The sequence below is a fragment of the Strix aluco genome, chromosome 4, assembly GCF_031877795.1.
Source record: "Strix aluco isolate bStrAlu1 chromosome 4, bStrAlu1.hap1, whole genome shotgun sequence".
Taxonomy (NCBI): domain Eukaryota; kingdom Metazoa; phylum Chordata; class Aves; order Strigiformes; family Strigidae; genus Strix; species Strix aluco.
Genome location: NC_133934.1, coordinates 9,922,430 through 9,943,048, shown reverse-complemented (window position 1 = coordinate 9,943,048; position 20,619 = coordinate 9,922,430). Strand labels below are relative to the sequence as shown.

The window sequence follows — 20,619 nt, the reverse complement described above, 5'->3', positions numbered from 1 at the left end:
AAGAGCTCTGTGGAATGCCACCTCCTTTTTCTGCTCTCCCTGTGCAGAGCTCTGGATCCAGGCTTGTCTCCAGCTTCTCATGGCATTCATGCCAGGCAGCTCTCACCGTTTGGACATACCTGCTCCTCTCTGCAAAGGAACTTTTCACCAGTAGCAGAAAGGGACGAGAAACATTTACCTGGCACAATACACTTGACTTTCAGCTGGCAATCTTACATGCTAAAGGTGAAAGACTCCAGCCTCTGCTGCAGCTGAGGCAGGGTCCATATGCAGCCTCAAATGGCTGAAGCATTGATATTTTTACATACCTCCATCCTGAGATCTCATAAATGGTGATGGATATTACCCCTTTATCTCTGGTACAGACAAGAGGGAAGGGTCCCTCACCAGAATCCCCATCATACTGGGTTCTTGTCTACTCATTGCGTTAATGTGCGTGTTGACTATACACATACCTCTAACCTTGCTTACCATAACCAGCCTCTCTTTTTGCACAAGCAAGCTTCTGTGGAGTTCTTGAGTCCTCAGGGGTTCATTCACTTAATGATAAAACAAAAGATTTGTGTTACTACTACTGTAGTTTGAAGTGTTTCTCAATATTGTATTGTCTCACACCAGGATATGGTTAAGTAGGAGAAAGATGGAAGCTGTATTTTGAGCTGGGTATGGGAAAACTAGACTGTAATTTGCAATGGTTGTGCAAGGTACAGAAATCCATTGTGCAGTTTAGCACTTTCTCAAGCTGAGAAATTCTAGAGTGGGAAGGTTCCCTGAAACCCAAAAGGTGAAAAAAATTTTGCTATTTTGCACCATTTAAATTCTTATGTGATGTGAGCATTGCAAGGTTGGGGTGATGCAGTTCTAGTGGGCAAGACTAGGAAAATGGTATCTTCTGTGATGGTAACTGGTTTTTTTCTGATATTACTTTCTATATTGATGCTTACCTTTGTTGCTGGAATGCAACATATATATATTTTCCTTCATGTTTGTGTGTGTGAACAAATGCAGACATACATAAGTACATATGTATGTGTTTATATACACATACACACACATGGCCTGGGGGACCTGCCTATGTCTGCACAAATCCATTTGAATTCTGAACTCTGCTTCTGTTAACTTTAACTCTCAGTGCTGATCAATGGCTGTTTCACAGCAGAAGAATGATCTCAGCTCCAACTTAAGGCATCAAGAACCATCAGCACTGTCCTTGGAGCACTTGGCTTTTCATGCATCTCTTCTAATTGAAAAAAAGAACAGAAAATCTCAAAAACTGAGAGATATAAAGAGATTAGATCCTACTGCAGAAGTGATAGACAGCCCTCCAAAAATGAAAATACTTTGTCTAGAACCAGAAGACTGTGCAGAGATGGGTGGGCCGGAGCTACGTGCTGTTTCTTGAAAGACACCAGTCCAAACCTCGAAGGACTCAAGAAGCACTAAGTACTCCCAGAAAGGGTAAGACATTCAGGTGTTTATTGTTTTTTAGAGATGTTTTCATTATTTGCTGGACTTTCTGAGCATAAAGCAAAGGTGACTTTAAGAAGCTCCTCTGCAAAACTTTCATGTACCTTGATCCGCCACACACAAGTTCCCAGCAGGGTGAAACTGGTTGAGTCCAGGTGTTTGAAAGCACATTGGCTCAGGTGGAGCTGCTGGTAACATCTGCAGCCTGAGAGTTAGATGGACCTGTTATAAAACACCCAATAAACAAAGGGTTTCAAAAATGAGTAACATTACTTTTAAACAAAATCAGATGTAAAACATTAGAAGAATACACATTTAAATAAAAGCTTAATTTTTAAACCTCAAGAACATACTCCCATGGCTGTCACTAAAGTGAATGCCAGACAAAAATCCCGGATAATATAACAAACATGAAGAATTCCTGCAAGGAGGGATCCTAAGGAGCTTTGCAACTGTAAAATGATACAGAGAAGACTAATAATTGTCAGTTTGCTGTGAACTGGGGTCTTGTCTTCTGGAAACCCCTGCAGAGACAAACGGGGTATGTTTCCCAGATGAACACGAAGTACTGCCGGTTCAATATTCCCCTTCTCCTGGGTGTGAAGAGTTTGAGAATCTTCTACCAGCTTTTTCAGTAAATCCTTCCTCTACTACACATGTAGTTCAATCTCTCCTGCTCTTTAGCTGAGCATGGTCCTACTTGCCTGCAAAATCACCGTCCTGAAGGTGACTCAGAGGGTTTCTTTTTTAACATTTTTGATCAAAATATATATAGTTTGCCCAGATAAAATGATGGGTCAGTGGTATAGGCACCTGTAATGAATGTGGTAGCAAATGCTAAGCAGGTGCTGTGGTCTATGTTACCTCCTTACAGAAAAAGCAGAGTAAAGAAGCCCGGTTGTGTCCTTCCACCTCTGCCTTCTGCAGCCAGTTGTACTGTGGCATCTCTCCAGCTTCTGGCAAAACATCTCCCACCCAGACAACTGTGAATATGTTTCATGCAGTCAGAGAGCGCTGGAGAGATAGGCCAGAAATTCTGTTACGCTAAGCCCAACAAATAGGAAATTATCTACATATAAATATAGTTTATGCTTTTCCATTTGAAAGGAAATCCCCTTATCGGCTCAGTCTCAGATGTAAACAACCATGGACACTGTGAGCCGAGCCAAGTGCCCTTGCTGAGAGGAATCAGTGGCCTACCCTGGCAACTGAATTCATGCCTTTATAGCCCTTTGGGGAAGGAGTTTTACCATCTTGTGTAAAATAAGTTGCCAGACAGAGCAGTTGAAGGAGAAAGCAAAGCATGGAGATAGCACATGGCTGTTTTGCTCAGTGAGGTACTGGGAACTGATGCAAAAGCAGAGAAGGAGATGTGAGGTTGGAACAGATTTGTTGGGTCAAATGCCATTTTTTTCCCTTATAAGTAGACTGCAGCCCTGCTGCCACTGGAATCAAGCAAAATGTTGCTATTCAGTTTAAAGAAAGTAAGAATCAGTGAATACTTTTCCTTGTTGCTTGAATCTTCAAATAGTAGTCTTTCCTCCATTCTTCCCTTCTGTGTATTTTCATCTCAAAATGCACTGGGTCAAAGTAATGAAGGCCTATACAGCTGAAGACTCTGCAGGTACAGGTGGTATAAAATATTTTATTTTAAAAAAACTCCTGAAGTTCCCTGCTACAGTAACACAAAGCTACCTTAAAAATGAAAAAACAGCACCACCAAAACCAACCAAACCCAAAAAAACCAGTTACAAGGATTATGGGGTGGCACATTGCCCTGGTTAAATACAGTGCTCTGAAATTCAGCACAGCCATATACAGAAGTAGACAGTGGTCCATATGGTCATCAGGAAACACAGCAACCTCTTTAAACTCTCCTAAGCAATCTAGGCAACCTCCAGGGAAGTACATATTCTCTGATGGCCAGAAAGGTGGGATTTGTTACCTCAGAAGAGCAAGGATGTGACTGATACAGAATAGAACTTGGCAATACCCACTAGTGGGCTCTATGCATGTCTCATACAGGGCTTGAAGTGTAAATTTTCTCTGCAGCCAGCCTTGTTCAGCAGACTCGGCATAAGAGCAGAAAGTGGGAGCTTGCTCTCCCAGCACTTGGATGAGCCACCTCCTTCTCACCGAAGCTGTGCTCTCCCAGGGCTGGACAAGTGCAGGCAAAGAGCAAGCCTGGCTGCTCATATGAATTCCCACTGGCCCCGTCAGGATGTTTTTTACAAGCAGATGTGGTGAGTCCCTCTGTCTTTCTGGGGTGACTCACATGCTTTGTAGTGATCCCAAAGACCCTGCACTGGGCAGAGCAGCCCTACACCAAGAGCAGCTGAGGAGGAAAGGAGCGGCAACTAAACGGGACTGGAAGGAAGAATGAGCTGATAGCATCTTCAAGTTTCCCTTCAGCTGTTGCCTCCAGCGGAGTTATGAGCAGGGGCCATCGACCAGGAATGCTGTCTTTCCCAAGCAAGGACTCCAGCAGGAGCCACCACCCAGCAGCAGCACCTGCCCCAGGTAAGAACGAGGCTTGATATCATTTTCAGCATCCCTGGTCCCTGTGAAATCCTCTGGGCTGGCAGAGCACCACTCTTCCACCCCTGTCCTGCCCTGATGACCAGAATTTGTTTTCCCCAGTTGCAGGGGGGGAGCATCCTACTGCATGAGCCCAAAGAAACAATCATAAAATCTGGTTTCCACTGAAACATAGCATCATTTTCCTTATTGCGTGGGGTCGGTTAAAGTTCTCGAGCTCTGTTGTGGAGGTTTTCTCCACAAAAGCGGGGGTGTTAACCATGGTGGCATGGCAGAGCTCCAGCTCTGCTCGCACCACTCAGCTCTCCCCCTGTTCTGGCAGCCAGGGCAGGGCAGCCCTGCACTGTTTAAACAGCTGCCTTGTTTCATCTGGGAGGTGGCTGCCCTTCAGTCCTGGGAGAAGAGCTCATCTTCTGGATAGTTTGCATAACAATTAACATTTGTCAGCTGAGATCTGCCTGGTGAAAGATCACTATTTACAAGTAGGCGGTCAGTCTTTCCAGGCTGGAATACTTCTTGAACAACACAAAACTAAGATGAGAGCAGGAGCGAGCCTGAAGGTGGGCTGATTTCACATGGCAGGTTTAGGAGGAGTTTCTTTTGCCTGCGGCTCGGAGGTAGAAAAGTAGATCTGCCGTGAAAGGGGGGATTCTTTAGTTCTTACAGATTTTGTTCAGTTGCTCCAATGAAATAAATACATCCGCCTTAAACAATTGAAAGAGGTATTTACTGCCTGTGGTTTAACAACTGTACTAAGTCAAAGGGACCAGTCAACTAGAGCCTTATAATTCTTTTCTAAAGAGAGGATGAGAGAAAAGAATGAGACGACAATGCAGTATTTATAATAAAGATGAAATGAGTGGAACTCAATGGCGCCAGCAGCCCCGGAGCTCCTGCTGCTTGGGCTAATGCATTTTGCATTAGCACGTCTGGATATTTGGCACTGGAAGGTCCTGAAAATGCTTTTACAAAATAGCAGCATTCTTCCAGCAGCAGCATTTCTTCCAAGCACCACCACAGACTGGTGCATCTGGGATGGACAGCCCCTGCAGCTGGGTGAATTACCAGGAAGGTTTCAGGTGACTGAGACCTGATTTCCACTTGCCTTCTCACAGCCGAGTTGCCTTTTGCCCTGCTCACCTCTGTGTGTTGACAAGTGGCTACACCAAAAGGGCTGACACCCTCCCGGGGCACCTGCTCGAGCAGGGGTGGGGATACGGGGTACCCACCCCTGCCTGGGAGCTGGGGGCTTGGCCCACGAAGGCAGGACCCTGCCTTCTCAGGTTATAGTGGGGGGCTACTGGGCAGCTAGGCACCATGGTGAACATACAAACACAAAATTACATCTGTAAGTAGATTTGCTCTGCACTGGCTAAATAAATAACATCTGTGTTACAAGAATCCCTAGATCTGTATTCCATACTACTCCACTACTTCAACAACTAATCTTATATTTGCCTTGGAAGTAATACAAAATCCTCAAAGGAATTAATAGCCAGCAACTGCATGTCACCAGAACCATTTATTTTTCATTCTTTCCCCCAACAGACTGGAGAGATATCTGTCTCTTATTTCTTTCTGAAAGCTGAATTTGAAAACTTTGTGTTGCTGTATCTTCCCATAACCCTGCAGAATGACAACATTAGCAGTAATGAGCAAAGCCCAGCAGCATCCCAGGACAAACTCTGAGGCAGGTGGAAAGACTGCCTGGTGTAGGTGTCATCAGAAGCAGATGGCAAATGGTACCTTCTTTTTAATCACTATGATGATAGGAAGGGGAAATTCAGCACTTCAGGCTTTTCTTTTGGTTTTGACATACAAAAATGACTTCTTGTCCTAAGAAATAAGTGATACCAGAGTCTATTTCAATAATTCTTAAAATATAGACCTTGGATATTTGGTTTTCTTTCTGCCTAAGCCTCTTACATGAGCTTATCTCTGTACAAAAGTAGCACATCAGTCTGAGAGGGAAAATGAAAATGGTGTTAGAGGCTGCCAAAAAATGTGGGAACAAGTCAACGAGGAGTGAGGCAGGGAGAATGAAATAAATTGATGAAGTTGTCCTGATTGCTGTAAGCTCAAGTCCAACTAAGAACAGGACTGCTTCCTTCCAAAAATAAGGCTGATCTCAGCCTCTGCCCCCTAAATGATGGAGCAGCAGGACTGGGTTAGCATCAATGAACTCTGTCACTCTGATCCCAGCCAGCACTGAACCTTGTGTTCATGAACAAATTACTTTTGGCTTGATTTTTCGGCAATCCCTTTTGTTCTCAGTAGGACATGTTGGTGCTGGACTCTACAAAATCTGCTCTTAATATTTTGACCTCATATTTGGGAAATACTTGTTAGACCCATAGGATGTGGGCAGGGTTGTTTAGTTATCATAGCACAGTGCATAGAAGCTGTTCTGTGGTGATAAGTCCAAGCCATGATGCTTTTCACTGCTAACCCACTCACATAGTGAAGGAGAACGGGCATGTTGACTTCACCCAAACTGAAGGATGAAAAGAAACCAACGCCTACCTTTGTTTTAAGATAACCCTGATGAGACTTGTCTTGCAATGAGTTACTTAAGGCAGGCAGAGACTTTTGGAGAGAAGGATGGCACCACAACAGAAGTGTGAGCTGTGGAGATAAATTTGTAAAAAGGCCTTCAAAAACCACAGGTGGCAATAGCTCAACACCTGGAATATGGAGCCAAAGGGTAAGTGTCCAAAGCAGGCAGAGCTCCCAGGTCATGACTCCCCACATTTAGGCTGTTGAAGCTGGTCAGGATATAGCTTAGATCTGGAGGTGACGTCTGGACTGAGGTTTTGACTTGTTGGTAGCCAGAAGAGTTCCCCGAGGCAAATGCCTTATGCTGAATAACCTCCGTGTCATGTTTCCAGTGCATCTTTGAGTCTGGATTGGTGTCCATGAGGAATGTGAAGTATTTAGCAGCGCGGACGTTGCTGGTTTCCAGGAGGATGTGCTGCTGGCCTTCCTCCACAGGTTCCCTGGGGATGGGCTGAGCTTTAACTGAAAGCTGCTGTAAGTTTTGCAGACTGTTTTAGAGGAAGACTAGACACCCTGGGACTGCAGAAGGTGCATGTCAGGGCAGAGTCCTCCACTTCTTCAGGCAGAAAAGCAAAAATGTTGACTCTGAAAGTGATGCTAAAGAAAGCAGCTCTTGGAGCCAGTTCTGGGCTCTCAGGAAAGCCCCTCATGTTCCCGCCCTAACACAACCTTGGCACAACTTTCATGGGATGCATTTCAACATTTTTTTCAAGCATCAATGTTTTTTTTACCATCGCCCCATCTCCTTCATTGGTACTTGTTTGCCATCTTTCTAGTGCAACCACTGTCTCAGAGAATCTAAGCTGCCTCTTAGCTCTCCTGGATGGAGAAATGGCCATGGAGGAATATGATTTGTGAAAGGTGATTCTGATTTATGCCATTTGGTGCTATCACAGAGGGATTTGAAAACAACATTTCCCAGTGCAGCCAGATGTATTTTGCTGTCTGCTGTTCTGTGAAGCCTGGAACAGCTTAAGACTTGGTATGTATCCTCCACTCAGAGCAGAGAGTATCCTGCTATTGCTAAAAGGCGTTTTGACAACACGCAGAAAGTATTATCCTTCCTGCAGGGGAATCTCAGCAGCAGAATGGTCCAAGTCACTGGTCCAGGCTGAGTAGATGTGGCAACAGGCTGTGTCCCAGGAGTTTTAGTTTCCCACCTTTGCTGTTCATGGTTTACTGGGTGAGCTGGGGGCAGCTGGTTGCCCTTCCGGGTGGTGCCTGGAGCAGTAGCAACAGATCTGGGAGTAGAAAGGTCTTAGGTGCCACTTGCTTCCCCCTCAGCTTGAAGAAGAATAACTCATTGTTTTAGTAAAGAATCAGTCCCAAATAACCCCCTATTAATAAATTGGCCTCAGGATGGGACAGCAGGAAACCCAACGGTGTGGTGGATCTGTCACTGACCCCAGAAATGACCAATGTGGATCTCACCAGGAAATGGACATTGTACAGGAAGGGAAATCTCTGAAATGCGGCTCCCCCAGGAGATCAATCACCTGAAGAAGCATTTTGAAGAAAGCCTAGAAGAGCAGGAAAGGTGGGAACTCTGCATGGGTGAGATCCTAGGGAGGGGGCAGAGGGAGGGGAAAGGAGAAGTGCAAGATGACCCCATGCGGATGTGCACCCCTGCAAAGGAGACCCGAAACAGGGCTACTGGTTGCATGACATGACTGTACGCAGCTGTACCCCAGGAGCAGGGGAGTACCGTGCTGACCCCAGGCACCTGGTGCTCTTGGGGTGTTGCCCAGTGAAGCGGCCACTTTGTGAAGCTTTGGCAAGCCAGCAGATCCTGTGTCCCGAATCCCAAGCACGGAGGCAGGGACTCTGCCCTCCCAAGCACGCTGCATGTGACGTGATCCGACCGTCAGAGGACACACTCAGTAGGTGCGAGGGCAGCCCCAGCTTGGAGTTTCCCTGCTTTGGGGTATGTCACCATGTTACCTGATTTGTCTCTTTTTATGTTTTTTATGTTTTTCACACATATTTTCATTGTGATGTGCTCTGCTAATGCAGTCACGTGTGAAAACCAGTCAGGATATACTACATAAAAACAGGAAAGATCTTTAATCTTAGGGTCATGAGAATGACACTTGACCTAGCAAAGCTACTTACCAGTTGCTTTACTTCTAATGTACTAGTTTTTTCTTCAGTACTGACAGTGCTTCAAGCCTCTGGATTTCAGCAGTGTCTCCAGCTATGAAGTTTTAGACAAGTGATGGGTCAAGGTAGGTCTTGAGGGGACTGCAGCAAACTAACAAATGATACCATCCCAGAAGAGCTCAGGACTTTCTCTTGTTCTCTTTCTGTCCATTTCTTCTTTTGTCTTGAAATATGTTCAAGAGTCCCTTAAACAAATCAGTGCTTTTTGGTTCATTGCTCGATTTTCTTCAGCTAGTGAATATTAATTCCCCTGTTGGGTGAAATAATTGGAATAATGCAAATAGATACAAATAACAGTTGCAAATTAAATGATGCTCTAAGTACTTTATAATAAACAGAGCAAGAAAAATACATTTTAACACCTGAATTTATTGTATAAGCAGAATCAAGAGGCTGAAGAACAAAAAGAATTTTAAAAGTTGCAATGACCTTAAATCTTGGGTTATGCAATTCGAGCTTTGCCATTGGAAAACTATTGCACATATATGTTGTGCTTTAAAAATTACACTGATGACCCTGCAAAGAACACTCAATGGATCAACTTTCAAAAATCACATGGTAAAGTCTGTGATCAAAATATATCACTTCAGAGCATAGCTACAAGGCACAGGCATCACTTATGGAAATCTCCAAACCTAGGCTGAGCTTTACAATGGTGTCTAGCCTTTATGAATGCTTTCACTTCTAATTTACAGAATGGGATCACCCTTGCACAGGGTTGCTCACCCCAGTTTGGCAGTGGAACAAGCCAGCTTGCATTTGCCATGAACGAGGAATGGGTATGGGAGAGGAATAACATCTACACCCTGCTCTGCTGCTGCCTAACTGCCCTGTCTCACCAAACTCCAACAATGCCATTTTGCAGCACCAGACCACATGGAGCTTTTCTAAAGTCACATTGCAGGCCATGAGCAAAAAACCCTTGTTTCCATCTCCTGCATTATCAGAAAACTTCTAGAGTTTCTCAGGCATTCATTGCAAACCCACAATCTGTCTGACTGAGTGAGAATGCCTTGCAGTGGGATCGGGTTTTATCCAGCACCAGGTCCGCTGATAACCCTCCCTAATCAGCTACCAATCTCTGCTTGGCAAAAGCACTCCCCACCGTATTTCTACTGAAGCTATTTTTAAATGACAGTGTGATATTTTGTTTTCTTTTGCTCGTTTGTCAGTGGAAGAACTGGCTGTGCTGTGCATCTGCTCCAACAAGAAACTTTCAGTTATTTTTCAGCCCATTCCAGCTGGGATGGAGGCAGGGCTGGAGAAAGTGCTGGCTGCAGGCAGGGTGAGCCCTCCAGGGAGCAGCAACCCTGTGAAATTTTGCCTGTCGGGGTCCCCCATGTCAGGCTGTGCGAAAAGCCTCCTAGGTTTCTTCTGACTCTGGTGTTGATGCTGCTTTGGGCTGGTTTTCACAATATGGGCTATTTTATGTTTAGCTGAGCTGCTACTTGCATGAATGTTGGATTTTGGGTTTTTTATTTGAATTGCACTAGACTTTCAAAGAATTATATTTTTACGTTTAGGTTCTGAATGCCTCAAAGCATGAGTGTCTAAAAATTGAAAATTAAACCCTAAAATGTCCAAGTGGCAATTGTCACTGTGTGGACAATTTGCATTTCATCCTGTCAGACAGCTTTCCCAAATGGAGGCATAACTGGTTCCACCCCTTCATCCAAGTGCCTGGACACTGCTGCATGTTCCACAATGGGCTTTACATTTCATTTCTCTCAATAATGCATTACAGAATGACACTAGCCACATTCCATCCCCTGGGGGTTTCTTCTGGATGAAAGAACTATAAAATGCCTCCTGGACTTTTGCTGATTCCCAAGCCCTCTACCCTTAAGCACCATTGGATGCCAGTTGTCCCACAGTTTTATACCAAGATTTTCTAGCCCATCAAATCAAACACGAATGGCTCACAGTAGATAAAACCCTACTGAGAAATATGTATTGTCTCTGTGTGTGCAGCTATTGGATACAAAATATGTCTAATTAAATCCTGGAAAATTACATTCCCTGGTTTTAAGTCCTCTGTTTGTACATGGGCCCAAGATCTTTATGCCTTTGAGTAATCCCAGGATTCGTTCCACCGCCTTCTCTTAGATATAATATGTACAGTATTGCCTCCCTCCAGAGCTAATCCTATAGACTTCATCAAGATTACTGCTCAGGTAGCTCAAGTACCTTTTTGTCTAAGAAATGGTGCTGGACCCAGTCCCGTGAAAGGTCCCAGTCTCTGGGGTCAATCTTAGGAGCAGAACTAGATCTTTACTAAAATTTTTTGCCCTGACCAGCAGCTGGAGCAAGAGGGAGAATTCATCCCTGCTTAGCCTGAGCTCTGCCAATTCCCTCCAGTTATCAAGGCTGGTTTTTAAATTGCAGAATCCAGTAGAACTGGATTGAAACCAACACACTTATTTTCCTATCGAGAATCTGACTGATATTCTAAATCTCTTACATTTTTTAGTTTCTAATCCAAAAGCCATTAGGAAGACCAGATATAGTTTGATGGGATAGATTTTCAAGATATGTTGGATCCTAATAATTTCTGCTGCCTTTGGTTAAGATTCCTGAGGCAATAATAAAGGAAGCTGTAAAAATGTGTCGCTTATTCATCATGGCTTTACGTCAGGAGTTTACTGCTCTAATCATTAACTAGCCTGCTGCATTATCTATGAAAATTGCTCTGTAATATTTATGAAATGTGACCTTTGTTAATTCAATGTTACAAAGTGTTGAATTCATTCTGTTTGCAAGTGGAACAGATTTCCAAATCATTCTGTAATTAGTACAGTTTGATCTAACCAGCCTATCTCTGCATGGGGTAGCCTGCTACTGAAACAGCAGGATCACTGTCAGAAATGAAATGTATTTTCCATACGGCTGAAAGTAAGGCTGTAACACCTGCTTGCACTACATCATCTCTGGCAAAGGTAATTGCTGAATGAGTATTCCCAATAAGGAAAAACAGTAACCAGACTTTTGTCTTTTTGTTATGAGAAATACACCAAAGCTTTTTGTTATAAGAAATACCTCAATTAGAAAAACCCACAAATGTACGTGGCCAAAAATGTTTGCTATGTGTAATATCAGAAGGGGAAACCAAAAGGAAACAGGACAATCTCAGGCTGAAATGGGCACTATTAGCCATTCCACAATAGATACAGATAAAGCAATTGCAAGTGACAACAGGAAGATTCGGGAGCCCAGCGGAGTCGAGATGCTTTGGTATGTGATTCTCCAAATCATTCCCCACTATTAGGAGGGGATGATAAGTTCCCTCGCCACCTAAAAAGCCTATCTTCCTGGTCCAGCTAATGCTACCATGACTTTCTGATTCTCACGGTCCTACGGGACAACCTGTACAATACAGCATATGTGGTGTGATGGAGGAACGAAGTTTCATTGGAGTGACAAATGTGCCAGACAAGCATCACACAGAGAAGCCATGCAGCACCATTCAGTAGCAGATCATTAGGGGTGAGCAGCACCCCTAGCATTCATACCATATTTTTCCATGCCCAGAGCTCTGGTCAGTGTCACCTCTCCATTTTCAGTACAGGGTAACCAACGCTCACTCCAATTGGGACTGCCTCACGTGACACACCACATCGTGAACAAACTGAGCATTTTCCTGTCCCTGCGTTAGTCCCCTGAGCTTGTCCACCAGTGATGGACAAAATTAGAGTTTGGTTTGACGAGCCAAGTTAAGCTCTGATGAAATCTCTACGTAGAATCATAAAAGATAGCCATTTGGCCCCTTGTAGATCTGTTTTATTTTCCTCTAGCGTGACATCTGACTGTGCTTTCCTTTGCAGGAAACAAACATCCTCTTGGATAAAGCAGGGACTGGAAAGCCACAGAGACACCACCCTCATGCTCTGCTCCCTGTGTGGGAACAGAAAGGGAGGCTGGGCAGAGCTGGGATGGGACGGGCAGCAGGTCCTCACCCAGGACAAACGGGTGCAGCTGCCCCACAGACAGCGCAGCTCTGGCAGCTGCTCCAGCCTGCTGGGCTTTCACAGGTCAAGGACACTTCTCGGGAGGAAGGTGCTCAGGTCCCCATGATGGTCCTGGCTTTCAAACTGGTATTTTAGCAGAGTTTTCCCATGTATGAAATGGAAACAATATTAACCTACAGGACATGAGCAGTTTGATGTGAAGGCAACAGCACAGGCTGCGAAGAGAAAGTCCTGCCCATGCTCTGCTGCCAGAGTCAATCCTCCATGGTTCATGATTTGGTCCTAAAATTCAAAGCTGCCTGCAAGCCTGGCTGACAGTGCCTGATGAACCTCCTCTCTCCCTGTGACCTTGATGATGTGCCCATGAACAAAGGAGCTGTTAAGGAAATGAATGTGAGTTGTGCCTGCGAACAACACGGGTTTCTTGGCATCCGGCTGAAAACTGTGGCACTCATTCCCAGAACTTGCCAGAATCGGGGAATCCTCCTTCCTCCACGTCACTCCACTGTCCCCCAAGGGAAAGGAAAAAATACAAACATCTGAGCAAGGAAAGAGCAAGAGAGAAGAGACACGTACAGGCTGTTGTGATATAGGGATTGGGGAAAAAACAGGCTCTGTCAGTACTGGTACCTGAGCTGCAGCATTGTCTGCTATGCAGCACGAGAGGGACCCTCCAACAGGCTCCACTCACCACCAGCCCAGCCCACCCTGCAAATGCATTTCTTTAGATGACCTTCCCATCTCCCAAAATTGTTTCTGAATGCTGGAACATTTAGAAGGGGTTAAATCACATGCTGTGAACAAACTGGCAAGAAAGATAAGATTTTTGAGAGCGAACATGTGAAACCAGGGAGAAGGGGAACGAGCAGCTGCTCTGATGGGATGAGCTCAGCCCCTCCAGGTGTCCCAGGAACACGAACACATGCCCTGTCAGCCACGGCGAAGGCAGCGGGACAGGCAGTGACCGAGGCACTCAGAAGATGGGCAGCAACAGCACAGACATAGCTGCCCTCCAGCTTTTTGCTGGGGCTCCATCACCTGCATTTACTGCAGTTGCATGTGCCTGCACTGGTGCAGACTGGGTGAAGTCCTGGGGGATCTGGTTATCCCACAGCTCTGAGGCAGGCACAGATCCAGGGAATGCGGGAGGCTGAGAGAGAAGTGGTCTGGGCAAAAACGAGTCTAGAAATCCCCAGGCTCCTGCTGGAGAGCAGTGCTAGAGCCCGGTTCCTCCCCACTGAGCTGAGCAAGTTCCTCTCTGCCAAAAGTCAATGCAATGTTTTCTCTTTTCAGGATCATGGATTGCTCTGTCAAACAAAAGATTTTTCCTGCCACTGTGTCCTTCCTCAGAGATGGGGCTCTCTGCCATGCACTGCTGTCCTCTTCTAGCAAACACACACAAGAGTAAGTGTGCTGTGAGAGCACCACACATCTTTGTAATGACTATGAGATCCCAACAGCCGTGGTGTGAAATCCCCATTTGGTTTTAGGTCTTCTCTTTGCCTTTTTTTCCCAACCACTTCAGCATTTTTGAGCTTCTGAAGATTTAGGAGTTTCTATTTTTTGCATAATTAGGAAATTGAGAGCTGCGGTTTATCTACTCGTTTCCTGTGAAACACAAAGGCCCTGAGAGATTGGGGGGGTGTATGTGTGTGTGGTGTGTGTGCAAGGGGAGGAAGGGATAGATAAGACTGCCTAGAGAGTACAAGGGTGAGCGTGCAGTATCATGAGGAGAGATTTTTCCTGGGCCCCGCTGGAGTAAAGAGAAGACCACAGCCACATTTGTCTGTGACTTCTGGCGAGTACCCCTCACACCCCAGGTGATGTGCTGCAGCTTGTTGTCACTGCAGCTCTCAGGCTGTGGCTCAAGGCCTCCCCTCTTGCCAATGGGCACTGCAGTGCTTGCTGAGCACCCTCTCTTCCTCACCAATGTCAGTGACATTTTCCACCATCCAAATCCTTTCCTACATTGCAAAGTTTGCCAGTCTTTTGTTGACTAGGAGGCATTTCGAATAGCTGTGCCAAGAAAGGGGCACGGTGGGTGTGAGGGTTGGTCCATCCATGAAGATGCAGGCAGCACTGATGGAGAGGTTGGAGCTCCCCATCCAAACTGCCCCTTCCCATCTGGCCCCAGCCCTGACAAGCTGGGGAAATGGCAAGCAGGCAGAAGGCGTGCCATGATTCAGCAATGCTCAGTTTTGCAACCAGCTTTCCAGCTGCCAGAAGAAGATGAAGTTCCTGTAGGAAAATGTTTTCATTTGAATATTTCATAAAAAGTAATAATAGATGTTTCAAGATGTAAACAGTAGCTTTTTTTCCTCCAGAAAAAAAAAAAAAATCACAATTGCAGCCTTTGCGTGTTGCATAGCTGTTTACTAACATGTAACATAACTCTAGGGATCAAAAGTGGAGGAAAGAAACTGGATTAAGGAAATGTGGTTTTTTTTAACCTAAAGTGTTCTCCATAAAACTATTATGCTGAGAGGATGACTAATGTAACCAGTGTGTGTTTTGAAGCGTGTCATGAACACTTTTTATGCTTTCTGAACACACAAAGTGAAACCCCAGGAGAGAATTAATTTACAAATCTGATTAAGCATAGTGCCTAAGTGGCAAAAAGCATCATACAATAAATAGCAGACTCCACAGGTAAGCAAAGCTTTAAAAAAATAAAACAAACATATGCTACAAAGAGCCCAGATATGTGCATTTTGGATAGTCTAATGTGTTTGACTAGATGTCAAAGGTACAGACAATGAAAGTGGAGGTCATGCTGAGGTATTACTTCCAACGTCTTCTTCATTAAGCCATCATACTGCCTGTCTAGTGTAAAGCATATATCTTAATTTGGGAAGCAAAGCCTGTAAACAGAGGAATGAGTCATAATATAGGGGGTTTCTATCTGATGTCAAGACAGACTGACAGTGTGGTCCTCGGCCAGCCACAGTGGAGTAAATTGGGGTGGACCAAGAAACTGCCCTCTCCTGGGGGTTTTGTGCCCCACCAGACACAACCTATTTCTCCATCAATGACCCACACGGTAAGGTCAAAATACCCCAGCACCAACTGTTTCCCCTTGGGTACAAGATCTGTGCTGCTTTGCACAAGGCCACGACAAGGTCCTGCCTCCTTTGGCACAGGTCCCAGTTACCTGAGTCTCGACAAAAGCTACCTTTTGTATGGGTTGTGTCAGCCTTCATTCATTCATATTTCTAGAGTAGCTTATGATAGCATTTCAGAAGTGAGCAGTACTGTTGTTCAGCAATTGGAGTTTACCTGCCTTCAGGACTGTCTGAGTTCAGGGGAGTTTGGCTGTTAATTACAATCCCTTATAGCTGTAGATCAAGGGTACCTTCAAACTCCAGATAGATGTTTATTAGAAGTTAAAGCTTTAAGACTCATCAGTGCACCTCTGAATATTACAGCTATCTTTTTATATATGGGAATATACTTCTACTAATCTTCTCACCCCCTGGGATAACTGCCAATACACATAACACTTTTAAACAACCCTTATCATTTCATTCGAAAACAGAGAGGTGACAGAGTGACTTGGCATGACTTAAGACTTTTCACATCTGAATGAGTGAGTAGTGAAATGCTCTGTCCTAGTCCTCTTGTGGCAGTCATCTCACATGGGTCCACCTTCCACCATCCTTAGCATATCTGAACGGGAGACAAAAGTGAAAATACACCCCTCTGTTACGCTAGTCCCAGTGAAGAGAAGGAGGACCATTTTGTGGTGAAAGCCTTGAATTGGACTTGAGGTTTCCAAGTAACTACAGGTATCTTATCACCTCTAGTAATGAAATCCGGGGATTTCTCTGTGTTTCTTCTTCCCTCTGCATAGGGAAGATTTATTCATATCTTTCTCACACCTTTGTCTTTTTTCTCTGTGTTGACTGTAAGGTCTTCACATTTAAAAAAGCTCTCTCACTGTGTGCAGACCATCTAGGCTAATGGGACCTTGATCTCCTGTGGATACCAAGAGACCACCAACAATGAAGAAGAGGTGAAGAGTTGTCAGTGTCCTGACAAGTTAGAAGAAGGAGAATCCATTAAGTAATGCCCTGAAACTTCTTTTCTGAGGGCTGGTAAAACATACGCTCACTTACACAATGCAGACACTGTCAGCGAAGCAGGAAGTCATGTCCTCGGCATCGAGTCTCTGTGCTGTAACTGCAGGGAGTCCAACACCTTGGACGTGGCTCAGGCGGAGAATCTGTGTCACACGAAAGGAGAGGAATGGAACCAGCATGAAACCATCAGTAACAAAGGAAGGCAAACAAAAACAGGACAGACGGGATCAGAGACAGAGCCAAGTACAAGGCAAAAAAATAGACCTGTGGAAAGCTGGAAGCAAAACAAATAAACCAAGTAAGTTCAATTCTCCATTCCACCCCCCCAGTTTCTTCCACCTCACTTGCACCTTGCTACTGAAATTTTTTCCCAATGCTAAAGTTGGTGCATCAACACAAAGGATGTGGCACTCCACATGACACTTGCATGGTAAACATCTGCCTGAGGATGAAGATTGCCCTTCGTAATTTTTGCATTTTGCAGACACCATATTTAGCAAACACGGTGCTGTGTGGGTCCCATAAGCCTGGGTCCTAATCACTATGTGCTACAGCATCTTAGATTCTGATCCCCAAACAGACAGAGCAGCCTATATTTTTTTGGTGTGCAGGGTTGCTTTCAGCAACGTGTGACTTTTGGAGGCCATTCCTTTTCCCCTCTATGCCATCACAGAAGTGTTTTGGGGTTGTTGAGCACAGATCTTCCCTTTGCTGGAATTCAATGCCTCAAGCAAAGCACCAAAACCAACATTCAGCTTGAAGGTTTAGCTGGGAAGTATTACAGGGCAGCACCACATACGATCATTGTTGGCCAGACCTACACCGCCTCCCACCCGCAATCCCTGAAAAAAGTATTCACTAAATCAATTTCATCCACACAGTGATAGAGTCTGCCAACACTTACATACTCATTAGCATGATTGATTTCCCATTATCTAATTAATTACTGCAGACTTCACATTTTCACGTTAGCTGCTTTGCCATTTGTTCAAGAACAGCAAATGGCCCGTCACCACAAGGTGATGGCACTGAATTTGTCTTTGTCCTGTACCTTGCATTTTCCCCAAAATTGGTGCAAAACTCCAACCAGGCACCAGCAAGAGTGGTCCAGGAGGTCTCTGGGCATTCCATCCCCTGTCCAAGGATGGAGCCAAACCTCTCACTGGCTTCCCATGCTGGAGGTGTCAAAGGCCCCCCAGGTAACCCAGCCCAGTGCCTCCCTGTCCTCACTGTCAGAACATTTTGCTGATATCTGACCTTCTTGCTGCAATTTAAATGCATTGCTTCTTCCTCTCTTGGATGCTGAAAGCCGATGATTTCCTGCTTGCACTAGCTTTTTTTTGCATAAGGAAGGGAGCTTGTTACAGTCATTCTGTCTGACTCTTCACTCAGTTTCCGTACTTATACCAATAAAAGAGAAGGGGAAATTGTACTTGCTTTATGTGGAATAAGAGACTATGTAAGACAGTGTGAAATCAAGGCCATAATTTTCTATTCTAAACCATACGTTACAGATACAGTTCCTACAGAGTGCTCATTTAACATTCAGTTTCATTTCTCCATAGGAGTAATTAGCTTGCAATGAGGAAAATCATTTAATTAGGCCCACAACTGATTAGAGCCTGGTGCATAGCCTATCGAAATAAAGGAGAAGATACAAATTGATTTCAACATGTTTTGGGTCAGACCCAATCTTCCAAAGCAAATAGAGAGATAAGACAGCATCTGCTGACTATTCACCTGCCAAGTCTTTGTGCTGATCTCTAATTTTAGGTGCTGCAAGCAATTGTCCAGGTTATTTACCACCTGGGCTGTTTTGATCTTCTGTCGAACGTGTGTATGTATGAGCTCTCTTATCTCTACCATGATAATACTGTCCCAACTATACCGGCAATATGAGGTTCAGGATCAATACCGATTCCTTCCTCATTCAGCTGAGCAGCATTTTATTTACCTAATTACTAATATCTATGAAGAGCCTGAACTAGCAAATCTTGACTAAGCAGTCTAAAATGCGTGAGTTGGACATGCTACAGAACTGCAGAGTATTATCATTACTGTACAATATGGGATGCAGCCACTATCTTCCCGTCACAGATGCACTTGGATCCATCATGGCTAATACAAGTAAGTGACAGAATCCCATGGCTGGTGGTAGATTTGCATCAGCCACATTAGGCATTAATTTTTCCCTACTGGGAATAGAACTCAACAATTTGCTTACATACTTACTGCAGGCATTACAAATATGTTATAGATATCCATTCTTTGATAAACAAAAATCTGTTCTCCCATATATGTATGCACATAGCTTGGCTCCTGGAGAATGGCTGTATGAAAAGACACCAGAAGTCCACCTCTGATTTCCTTCTCATCTCAAAATCTGATTTACCCAGCTTACAACTCAGTTGATTTTGGATGTCCAAGCACCCAAGTGAGCAATCTCCATGCTTAAATTTGTAAATATAACTTTTTCTTTCTTGGTTCCTCATCTGTAATAAATATTCTATGAACTAATGGCCGCTAACTACTTGTTGCTCTCCATAGGACACATGAGCTCATTCTTCCATATCTAGATGGATTTCCAGACCAAAGAGCAATACAAATTCATTGGAGCTTCTTCCTATAAACACAGCAGACATCATTCACAGATACACAGGAAACAGGTACCTTGGGTAAGAAAATTTTTATGTTCAGGGGATAGATGCCATTGAGACTGTTACCACTCACTGATTTTATTCACAAAGCCCACAGTTGCCTCCCTGTTCTCTTTAAGTGGACATTCAGTTTGCCTAAGACAGACTGGTTTCAGCTCCCTTTTCTAGCACGTCTGCACAACCCTGCTCTGTTTGTCTCTCTGTCCTGGACTGCAACAGTGGTGCTAAGCATCAAGGCAGCTTAGAAGATGGTCACAACGAGGTAGAATATGCTTTTACTGCTGTATGATGTGCTTATATCAAAGTTACCTAACAAGAAGGCCTGACGGCAAATTTCATCAGATAAAGGAGAAATGCTTAATTAATCATCTCGTTCAAGCAGTGACCTCAGGCAGATGCCCATGCCCCCCAAAAGCACTCTAACACAAAGGGGGGCTGAGTCATGGTTTTTTTCAAAGTCTCTTTGCACTGCACTAGTCTATATATTCTGTGGAAGCTTAATGCAATACAAATGTACACAGGGTCCCTTTCCTACGCCAGGGGAATGTAATAAGGCCATGACATGTCTGAGATTCGGATGCAAAACCATATAACAAATCCTTCTTCTGCAGTGTGTCATAATGCGGAACATGCCAGACTGCAGATTGGGGACTGGGACACCTAGTCATCCCCCCAGCTCTTGCCCTGCCTTTGCTGAGTGACACCAGTCAGTTGTTTTGTATATATCTTATTTCTTTTTTGTCTTTTAAAATTAAAGCAGTGATACCACTGTCTTTTGTAAAGTGCTTTGTCTGTGGCAGCATCAGGGAAAAATTTTAGGACAATGCTATCCAAAATTGCCAGGCATGGTTTAGGTGAAACAGAGTTGAGGCGGAGCAGGATGATGGAGTAAATCAGTGTCTCTCAAGCTTTTCAGTCTATGCCTCACTTCAATCAGTAGAGAATAATTTCATGCCTGATCACAGAAATGGCTGCAGGGCCTGGCGGCAGGGTACTGCACGTCTCGCTGGCTGGGGAGTGCTGGCAAAGACGGGCATTTGAAGTCCCTGCAGCCAAACTCTCAAGGACGCTAAGATACAAATGTTGTCTTTCATAATAGAGCAATTAACAAGAAATGAATGTTAGAAGGGACTGGCATTCAGTCTGAAGTACTTTTTTTTTTCAGATTTGACTTTCAAGCATGTCTGTTCCATAGTG

General features: G+C 44.5%; 1 long non-coding RNA gene across 2 annotated transcripts; it reads left to right on the top strand.

Annotated features, from left to right (window-relative positions):
- Window positions 1–12,105: 12,105 nt before the first annotated feature.
- LOC141922580 (uncharacterized) lies at window positions 12,106–19,481 on the top strand. 2 transcript variants are annotated; one of them, XR_012623014.1, is made up of 4 exons: window positions 12,106–14,090; window positions 16,633–17,063; window positions 19,077–19,224; window positions 19,313–19,481. It is a non-coding gene; the product is annotated as an uncharacterized LOC141922580 (long non-coding RNA). The 2 variants fall into 2 exon arrangements; XR_012623015.1 differs by lacking the exon at window positions 19,077–19,224.
- Window positions 19,482–20,619: the final 1,138 nt, after the last annotated feature.